Source organism: Hordeum vulgare, chromosome 1H (assembly GCF_904849725.1).
Source record: "Hordeum vulgare subsp. vulgare chromosome 1H, MorexV3_pseudomolecules_assembly, whole genome shotgun sequence".
Lineage (NCBI taxonomy): Eukaryota > Viridiplantae > Streptophyta > Magnoliopsida > Poales > Poaceae > Hordeum > Hordeum vulgare.
The window spans coordinates 259,476,085-259,486,934 of NC_058518.1; the positions used below are offsets into that span (position 1 = coordinate 259,476,085).

General features: G+C 42.3%; 1 long non-coding RNA gene across 10 annotated transcripts; it reads left to right on the plus strand.

Moving 5' to 3' along the window:
* The first annotated feature begins 6,358 nt into the window (after positions 1 to 6,358).
* LOC123430444 lies at positions 6,359 to 10,850 on the plus strand. Of its 10 annotated transcripts, none has more exons than XR_006622934.1 (8): positions 6,359 to 6,977; positions 7,171 to 7,226; positions 7,302 to 7,387; positions 7,496 to 7,571; positions 7,668 to 8,635; positions 8,739 to 9,569; positions 9,696 to 9,780; positions 10,276 to 10,850. It is a non-coding gene; the product is annotated as an uncharacterized LOC123430444 (long non-coding RNA). The 10 variants fall into 10 exon arrangements; XR_006622933.1 differs by having other exon boundaries at positions 6,361 to 6,977; positions 7,668 to 8,817; positions 9,298 to 9,569; XR_006622937.1 differs by having other exon boundaries at positions 6,361 to 6,977; positions 7,668 to 7,734.

A 10,850-nucleotide genomic window follows, 5' to 3' on the forward strand; every position in this document is an offset into this window, starting at 1 on the left:
TAAAAATTGACAAAAAGTTGAGCATGAAAGTGACAAGGCTCCGGTATATCAAAGATCACTAGAGATTCTTCCATCAGAACGCAACGAAATTTTGCAGGATTGTTATAGATACAAGTACACATAATTCCACCGAAGCAATTGTCCAAGTGATACTCGAGAAAACTGGGACGACGAACACAAATTCGATGTCCAGAAAAAACTGTAATCAATCCGTAGACAAGCCATCAATTCTTGTGACGATCACACAACGGAACTCTCAATGAAGGCACCAATGTCGGTGTCAAAACCGGCGAATCTCAGGTAGGGGGTCCCGAACTATGGTTCTTGGATAGGTAACAAGGGGACAATGGAAACAATGTTTACCCAAGTTCGGGCCCTTTTAATGGAGGTAAAACCCTACGTATTGCTCTTGTTATATTGATGAAGTAGTACACAGTATAGAATCAATCTATCTCGAGATCAGACGTTGTGGTCTAAACTCTAATGATAATGATGTAGACGTTAAGTCTAAATATGAGATATCTTATCGACTAGCCTAGCCTCGGTTTATATAATGTACCATAGGCCTAGGATAACAACAGTCCTAGTTGGCTACGTCGTTGTAGAAGAGTCTTTGTCTTGATCACCAAGTCTTGTGGAATCTTCCTCGTATATGTCATCGGCTGTCCAAAATGGCCCATGAGTCTGGCTCGTAGAGATAGGCTGGCGGCCCGAGGACCCCTTAGTCCCGGACTCCCTCACCATGTCGCTAAGAAGTTCGATGACGACGCACCACACTGTACACAAGTGAGAAGGGGCCGCATGTGGGAGAGGCATGTCGCCATTGGCATTTTCGGGCTTCGCCCGACAATGGCCCTTGACGACGACAAGAGGTAGGAGGACTAAGGTTGTCCCATGCACCTCGGCTTTTGCAAGAAGAGTTGCTCCGCTTGTTATCCCCCCTTCTCCATGAGATGGAGCATAAAGAAACCCGCAAAAAAGGGACCCGGATATCTAGCAAACCGTTGCAAGGGAGATTCTCCCGTCGAACGTTTTCGCTCGTCGGGGGAGCAGCTCCAAGCAAACAATTTAGCCACCCCCGATCAATCGCTCGGAGGAGCGCTCGGGGCAAACCCCCGTTGGATAAAAGGCCTAGTAGTGTCCTTTAGAAAAATGCCATGAAAATAAAACCACATTCTTATTGAAAAATGAAGAAAAACATAAATTTATGAGTGTCATGATATGTAAAAACTATCCTACCAGTATGTAATAACATTTTTTCGATGGACCAAATACGAAAACCGAATAGAATGAAATATCTTAATAAACAAAAAATGTCATCTCTTCTAATACAAAAAGCGTCATGTCTTAATAATAAAAGGCATCTCTTCAAATAAACAAAAAATGTCATCTCTTAATAAAGAAAAAGTTACATCTATTATTAATAGTAATAATAATAATAAATGCCATCTTTTGATAACACAAAATTGTCAATCCTTTAATAATAATAAATGCCATCTCTTAATCTCGATACTTATAAAATTGTAATGTTCCATGTTTCACATTTCTTCACACCACCCCTTTCTCCAACATTCACGTATGATAATCAATCACCTTGGTTTACTTACCTTCTAAATCTTTTCCAATTTAATTTACTTACAGAACTTCTCATCAAAATATAAGGTAAATAGCCGACAGGATCTGCTAAACACTTATTTACACGATCACGTTAATATGGACAGGTAAATCACAAGTTAACATGCTAGAATATTTTTATCCTGTTGCAGCACGCGAACATTGTTCTAGTAATAAAAAAAATCATGTCATAATAATAAAATTGCCATCTATGAAAACAGCTTGAGTTCTGAGAAAAATATATTTACATTACCATGTAACATAATCCACAACATTTTAAAACTGCCATGGCAAATATTACAGAAGAATGCCATGTAGCCAAAAAAAATGGGTGCCACGTAATATAGGAGGAAGTCACAAAACTATTAAAATGGCCAAGGCAAATTTCCTAAGAAAGGCCATGTAGCAAAAGTATGGAGGCATGAGATTCAAACCCAAGTGTGGCATGTGCAAGCTCGCACTACCGGCCAATGCGGTGCACCGGTCTGATTTGCAAAATCTAACGTGGCATCGGTCCGCAAAGTGTTTTTTAACGGACCTCGTTGCTACCGGTGATCTTCCCACCAATGAGGTGTTTCCACACCTAAAGTTACGGGGCCATGTGCATATGTATATGAAAGTAGTTGTTGCAAAAAATATTTTGTATTCCTAATTTTAGTCTAATTAGTGTCAGAATGATGTAGTAGTACCTTTTAACAGAACAACATGCATGGAAAATATTTCTTCTCTCTCACACATAAATCCATCCATTTTATCTTTGTTTAACTTTTTTAGATGAACAATATTTCTAACAGTAATGTTCTATTATTGAATTTTTTTACATATTCAAATTTCTGAACATGTGATCTGTAGAACAAGACCAATTTTCAATATATTTAAATTAGTTTAAGTTTTTCTATTTCAATCATATCAAAACTTAAATTTCACTTATTTCAAATTTACATTTTTAAAATTACTTTTTCAATCATATCAAAACTTAAATTTCACTTATTTCAAAGGCGGATGCGACGAGCTGGCGCGACCGAGCGACGGGGCGTGCGAGGCAGGGCGAGGCCGAGCAACGTGACCGAGGCGGGACGAGTTGTGCAGTCAGGCGGGCATGGCGGGCGGTGCTACGAGGCCAAAGCAGGGCGGGCGTCCGGTGGCCGCGTGTACACGTGTGGTCGTCACATGTGGTTGTTGCTATCCTCGCCAACGGGTGCTCGTCGTGGCCTCCGCTCGCACAACTCATTGTGGCATTCGCTCGCCCGCTCGCTTTGTCGCGCTAGCCATGGCCACCCCTCCAGTTCACGGAACTCTTCACGGTGCTTCGAGCTCCCTCTGTCGTGCATCAGCTAGAGCCCGTCATGGCTCGGAAAGAGCAGCTCGCCTACTGCCAGCCTCCCCGTGAGGGGCGGGGCAAGCTGCGGCGCGCGCTAGCAGACACGACATGCGGCTGCGAGCATAGTGTGCACGACGAGTTGTGGCGGGCGTAAAGGCAAACACAGATGCACGGACGAACAAATCAAACGGATAAAAAACAAACAAAACACGCGTTTGTTTGAATTGTCCGATTGAACACGCTCTAAGACCTGCACAAATCTAAATGTTATAATCTACTATCACTAAAAAACAGAGAGGGCAAATCCAACTTACATTCTAAACCGTCTAATCAAATGAACAACGATTTAAAAAAGTCGTTAACGAAACAAAGCCCACTTACGAAAAGCTAATCTACATCTCATCGCTTCTTCTCATCCGCACGGATTTTTTCACTGTTTTGACCTATTTGTTTGAAGTTGTGCACAAAATGAACTCAGTTTGGAAAGATTTCACGATCTAACCCTTTTTGAAACGCCATAAGCCGTGACGTTTCTGCCCCACTATGAAACACCAGTCTATCGTGGCGTTTCCTGGCACCACCATAACGCCAGTCTACACAGAGGCGTTGCGGCCCACCGCAGAAACGCCAGCCGCCTTGGCGTTGCAGCCCACCTCAGAAACGCCAGAGGCTTCGGCGTTCCTTTAGACCAGAAACTGTAGGATGGTGATCAGAACTGCTGCTTTCTTCTGACATTTCTTCTTCTATATCATGAGCAGAGGATGGTGATCAGAACTGCTGCTTCCAGTACAGATTTTGATTCCAACAAGCACTTCGCATACCATAGCATTCAACCATCCGCATATCAAAAGTATAAGTAGCATGACATGACAAGTTCACTAGTTCATAAAACTTGAAACATCATAAAACTCCATAAGACAAATTCACTAGTTCACAATTCATACTTCAAAGTACTTAAGCCAAATTCATACTTCAAACTTGAAACTACATAAAATTCCATAAGACAAGTTCATACTAGTAAGTCCAAGCAATCGAAACGAGTCCAGGCAGCCTTATGAATAACTCTGTACTCTGTACGCATCCACTCCAAATGCATTAAGTATGCCGCCTCGTCAGTGTTGGTTGTTTGATCATTTTCAACTCGATGTTGTCTCTGAGCATTCCACATGTCCACCCAAGTCATGTGGTGCTCCTCCCAATTGATGACAGTCTTATTGCTTTGCCAATTTGTCCTACAAAGCATTATAATACTACACCAGTTTCATTTTTTCGTGTTAGACAGTGATCAACAGGAGAAACACGTGATACAAAATACTCACTTATGTAGCTTCACACTTGTCTCAACGTAATCCGGTGGGGTGCGTTGTTGTACCCCGAACTGCTTTGAAACACGATGAGGAAGATGCCACTCCACCGCATAAAAGCATATCATCGGGCACCGCACACGCCAAAGATGCTGGTCACGAAGGCACATGTTGCTCAGAGGGAACTGCCTAAGTACCGTGTACGGCCTCCAATTAACCTACATAACAACAAGTCACTCAACCATCCATGAAAAAAAATCAGCAAATTTGATAAAGCATTTACCTGTTCGTAAGTTAGCATGCCAAGCTCGCTTATGTATGCCTTATACCGCCCATAGCCGCGATACTAGTCCATTGGACATTATCCCATGTGTATGCGATAGTGGGGTATCGCTCCTCATCCCCGTCAAACGGGTACTTCCAGGGTTCTTCCGGAGCAAGGCTGAAGTTCCGGCCGACATGGATACGCTCCCACGTCCAAACCTGTAGGGCCCAGACGAAACCTCCAAGATTGGACGTCGACTTACTCCTCATACATGCTCCATCCAACTACAGATTAAATAAAATAAAAATGCAACATATACCCATTTAATATAATGAAAATGCATCATGTCCCATTGAATAAAATGAAAATGCATGATATTAAGCCATACCTGATGGTACAAGAAGGCTAGTGCCGCCGAACCCCAACTCCACTTAACATCCCAGTCACGAAGAGGATCCAAGAACATCCATGAGGCTGTGTCCCCAGTGCCATCCGAAAACACCACTTGGGTCAAAACATTCCAGAGATAAGCTCTTGCGAACCTCTCCACAACAACCGGACTAGCATCCTTTGGGCATCTGCGAAAATGTCTCTGTATCCAAGAGAACAACACACCGGATGGCCTAGGATCCTTCCTAGTTTCATCAGTCCATGGCTCAGGTTCAACACCAACCAATGCTGCAATCCGTTGTCGCCACCCATCTGACCTAACCTTCCCTGTAAGAGCCCTGTCCTCTATAGGAAGCCCGGTGATCATAGCAATATCCTCCAAGGTTATGCTCATCTCACCAAGAGGAAGGTGAAAAGAGTGCGTCTCCGGCCTCCAACGGTCTGTAAGTGCGGTTAGAGCCGTGGTGTTCAACCATGGTGGTGTGCCTTTAAAGTTGAGCACAAATTGAAGAAGATTCATTCTTCTAAAATAAGACTCGTAACGAGGGTCATATAAAAGAGTTTCATTCGGGTTGTGCCCCCTCAAACGAAGTAGTGGAGGAACCTAAACAAACAAACACATAATTTGTTAATTGACTCAACTTGTCACAATATAAAAATCATGGAGTATAGAAAAATAATCATCAACACCATCATAATTACCTCTCCTTTTTGAACTAGCACCGCACGATGCTTCTGCTCGTAGTACTCATCAAGACCCGGATATTTATCCGGCTGAAACATCCTACATAATATGAACAAAATTCTTACCGGTCTCTTCGAATAATATGAACTAAACCTAGGCATAAACCTTATGCGAATAATATGAACAAAACCTAGGTTATACCTATAGCCACCAAAAACTACACCTAGACACACCATAAACTACACCTATTAACAATCACAAAATAAATTTTACTTCAAAACATACGTACACCTAGTGCAAAAAAAAGCTACACACATACAAAGTCATTGCAAAAACTAATTGGAGGGATTGGAGGAGCTTACCGGCCTCTTTGATTTGCCCCAAAAAACCAACAAAACGGTTGGGGGAGGAGGGAGATCGAAGGGGGGATCTGAAGGAGGAGGAAGAGCTTTTTCGTGGAGAGGAAGAAGGAAAGAACAGGAGGTGGACGAAGGCGCGAGCGTTGGGCACTTACATAGCCCCCCAGAAACGCCAGCGCCCTTGGCGTTTCGGAGCCCCTCGAAACGCCAGCCTCTTTCGCGTTTCTCTTAAGGTCTGCAACGTCCAGTAGACCGGCGTTGCACATAAAGCCTGCAACGTCCAGTAGACTCGCGTTTCGCATAAGGCCTGTAACGCCATGATTTTTGGCGTTCCCAAAAGGGTCAGATCCTGAAAAACTTTAAGATCGAGTTCATTGTGTGAACTTTTTTCGTCTGGGTCAAAACAGTGAAAAAAAAACATCCGCCCGTCGTTGCCCGGCCAACCGCTCCCGCACCCGCCTCCCTCTCCTTTACGGCCCCGCCGCTCCCGCACCCGCCGCTAAGCCCCGCCTCCAACCCCTCCGCACCTTGAAGCCGGCCAGCCGCTCGGTCGAAGGCGACTACCCTGCACGCTCGCGTGCCATGCGGTGCCGGAGGAAGGGGCCGCATCCTGTGCGGCCGGCTCACCCGTCCGCCGCGCTCCGCCGTCCTCCTCGGTTGCCCCGGCACGCGCCTCCCCCGGCGCTCCTAGCTCCTCTTTCGCCTCTTGCTGGCCAACAGCCACCGTCACGCCCATTCCCCTCCTCCCAGTAGTCACGAGCGCGCCTTCCCCTCCCCCTCCTCATCTCAGTCTCTTGCAAGCCAGCGCCATCGGCCTACTCTGTGGCACGAGACGCCGCCCGCCCAATGCCAGCGGGGGATGCCATCCACTCCCTCCACCTCCTGGCCACGTCTGTCGCCTGCCCAGCACCACCCACCTGTCGTCTTCAACGATCCAGCGTCCCTACCCCGATGCGTAGCACTTGTGTAGCCTGTACAGCGGGTGGCCATATGTGCTTTCAGTGGCAACACTTCCGAGCCAGCTACTGAAGACGATCAGGTGACAGCTATGACAAATTTATTTCAATCAAATGTGATCCAGCATCAAATGTTCATCTTCATTTAGAAATTACTTATCCATCTTATAACTTCATGACATGTTTACTTCACGCAATATGTTTATTTTTGTAGAAGTTTTCTTTCCTGGATTGGGCATCATTTATTCCCATGCTCATTGTTGTCATGACTATCAGGAAATCAGATCGAGGCTATATTCAGTTCATGAACTGCTGCAACAAATATATCTCAGGTGAGCCTCATGATCTTGCTGCAAGGGCACATATAATCTTCTCCTTTGACTACCAATCCTTTTTCTTGTCTGTAGGTTAATGGCCTTCTTTCTCGATTGAAGGAGAGGATGATAACTACCGGGAAGCACATGATGTTCTTCATGAATTCGACAATAATTTAGTGAGATTGTGAAATCCCTCCTTCTGCTCCTTCCAATATTTCAAATTTATTTATTTGATCTCTTCTTCATTCCAATTAAATTTCTTAGCGCTTCTCCTAATGGTTCAGCCAATTAAGAAGAGAAAAGAGGGCGGAGAAAAATGTACGGCACAAGAAGAGATGACTTTAGAAGCAGCGTAAACAGGTCGGACTTGTATCTCTTTCTATCATTACATATATTTAGAATGTGCAACTGTTGATTGAGTATTTATTTATTACCGTTGTAAATATATTTCTATAGATCATGATCATGACAAATCCCGAAACATGTACCGGTAAGAGAGAAGGAAGTGAAGAAAAAGACATTTGTGAGGATCCTACATTTTTATTTTACTCACAGAGATGGCAATTGCTCCTTACCTAAATAGTGGAGTTAGCAGCTACTTCTTTTCACATTTGCCGACCCATTATATGGATCTGCATCATATACATGTGCAGATAAATAATTATCAGCCTGCTAGATGATATGAATTACATCTTCAATTCATTGATGGGGCATCATTTTTGTCCATACTTTGTATGACTTGACTGTACAATCATGATGATTTGTTCGCAACCTATCTAAAATATATCGTATTAAAGAGTCCATTTCTAACTCTAATTTCAAAAATAATTTTGCAATATATTTTTGTTTATGCCAAACGGAAACCGACAAAAAAAAATGAAAGATTGGTTGTAGTTAAAGCGGAGCATATTCGGTAAGTCTCCTAGGAAGTTCTCTTATGTTCCTTTGATATTTTATAGCTACTGGTCGCATGGCGGGTGATAGCTCTCAGGTGTACTGTGGACTACTGTTGATGGCTATCCTTGCCTTTCTTCAGGGTTCTGTATTGAGATTGATATGTAACTATTCCATCTTCTATTATAAACATTGTTTTTTTTAAATCCAATGAGCATTCATGTAGAACAGTGTCCACTCACATCAATGGAGTAAATTATGTGAGATAAGCATGATCAATAACATGAATTATGTAGAACAGTAACATGAATTCATGATCAATATATTCCTGAGGAGTTGCAAGTTTTCGTCGCCACAAAGGCAATTAATGGTTTTATAACTTCAGGTATGAGACGACTAAGACAATTCTCAGTTTTCATCTTAATTGTAGTTGATGGGTACCACGTATTTGTTTGGACAGATGGTGACACTTTTCTACTTTTTACACTACACTCATACTCTCATATATGGACTTGGAGAATATTTGCCTGGTGAAAATGTGCCTTTGGGTGTAGTCAATTTTACTTGATATGAGTTCTTGTTATGGTACAATAATTTTTTATTGTAACTTCTACCGATCCTTGACAATTGCAGAATGTTTCCTCCGGCAAAGCCTTGATATATTTCACATTAGCGCAAAGTAATTGTTGGCAACGCAGTAGACCAACATCCGGTTAGTGACATCCCTTATTTGGTTATTGTTGTTGGACAATTTTTCTTATTTAGTTAGGATGCTCATGCTTACAGTTAGGTGGCAGCAAAGATTTTTTAGTTCCGATTAATTATAAGCTATCACATTGTGTCCCTGTTAGACTACTAATGCATGTGCTGAATGGAGGCATCTTTTTACCATTCACATATTAAGCTCGGTCATACGTATACCTCACTCCGTTTGTGATTTTTTACCATGCCTCTATAATCCTTGGAGATTACGTACTTCACAATCTTAACTCCATTTATTTAGCGATTTTTCTAAACTTCTCATCTGTGTCAGGTTATTCATTTTGTGTACCTCATTTAGCAGTTAGAGTCCATATTGCTCTCCATGTTCAGTACTCTGACCAGAACAATGATGTGGTTTTAGGCTCGCACATGGCAATTTCCCAATAGAAGTTTGATGTGTTTTTCTTTATTTTTCTGTTTTGTAATTCAGTTTTGGTATGCTCTCTGAACCTGGCAATAGTTTTCTTATGGAGATGGTACTTGAGAATAGATTAGTACATTGAAGCCTTGGGTTGCAGGCCAACGACTTCTGGCAGTGCAACTATATGCTGCCTGTCGGCTCCGGCGGCGGCAGGTCATGTTTGGCATCACCAGGACCTTTGTTAGCCTATCCTAGAGGGCAGTCCGTGGTAGATGTGGTGAGGGTGCGTGCGGCGGAGCAGATGGGTAATTTGATTTTCAGTTCAAAATCAATAAAAACAGGTATGAGCTTAACTTGTTGTACAACTTTGGTCATTAGAAAAAGTTAATTTACGGTTGGTTGCACATTATACTTATGATGATTTGTGCTACTTCATTTGTATTAAATGGACCTCCTTTTCCATTTAGGTTGCTTTCTTCGGCTACCTAAAGGAGCTCACTGATATTGTGGCAATAATCTAGGAGCACCATCAGTCATGTTGATTGAGTATAGGTGTGTGTGCCTCGACCTCCACTTTAAATGAAAAACCTTTGAATTGTATGTAGTTGATCTACATGTGTTTATGATCTATAAGGGAATAAGAAATATCAATAAGATCTCCTATTGGTGAATTCTTTAACTCTTGTCTTTTTTCCCGCTTTAGTTGGAGCAATTACAAAATGGCTTTCACAGGACAAAAATGTTTATGTAAATTTATCAGCCAACTAGCATGGATAAAGTACACCCAAGAAACATTATAATGCATCCATGGTCAAGTTTCCATAGACTTGCTAAAGTTCAAAGTAGATTTCCAAATGATGGTGAACTTCAAATAATGGTGTTTTTTGCCTTTGAACTTATCAATTTTCTGTGTACGTTTTCCGGCTATTTTGCTTGACATTAACATAAAATATCTTTCAGTAGGGCAAAGGTGACTCCTAATTGTTGTAGTTTCTCACTCTTCACAAAGGTGCTCTACGATTTTTTTTGTTTTTTCTTGTTCAACAGTATGCAGCAACACAGACTATGCTAGGTGTTATGGAAGGTAGGAGGAAATAATGGTAGCAAGTTGGGGGGTATGAATGATAGACACCAAGGGAGATGACGCGACAAGGGAAGGAGAAAGATGGGGGATGAGGAAGGAGGGAGGCGATGAAGCTGGGAGAAAGGAGGGAGACACCAAAGGAGTTGGCAAAGGGTGAAAGAGATTTTGCGCCACAAGGTTAGATCGTGATCATGTTGCAACTGTTCCCTTTCCATCAATGCTCATGTTCAATGTATTTTTTTGAAGTCCACAACTTTGGCAGCTCCACACAATTGTTGGAGAGGAAGATGGTAAAATCATTTAGGATGATTGTTGGGACTATTGTGAAGCTCAATATTTAGTGGAGTAGTCTGGTGACAAATAGGACAAGCCATTATACATGAGTAACAGATAAATTTGTACAATCACTTCCATTTTTTTGTAGGAAGATGGGATGTAATAGATTAGGTAAAGAAAATGTGCTTCATGTGGACCTTCAGGTGAAGGAGAAATTACATCATTGTGATATCAACTAATTCTTCATTCATTGTTTGATCAA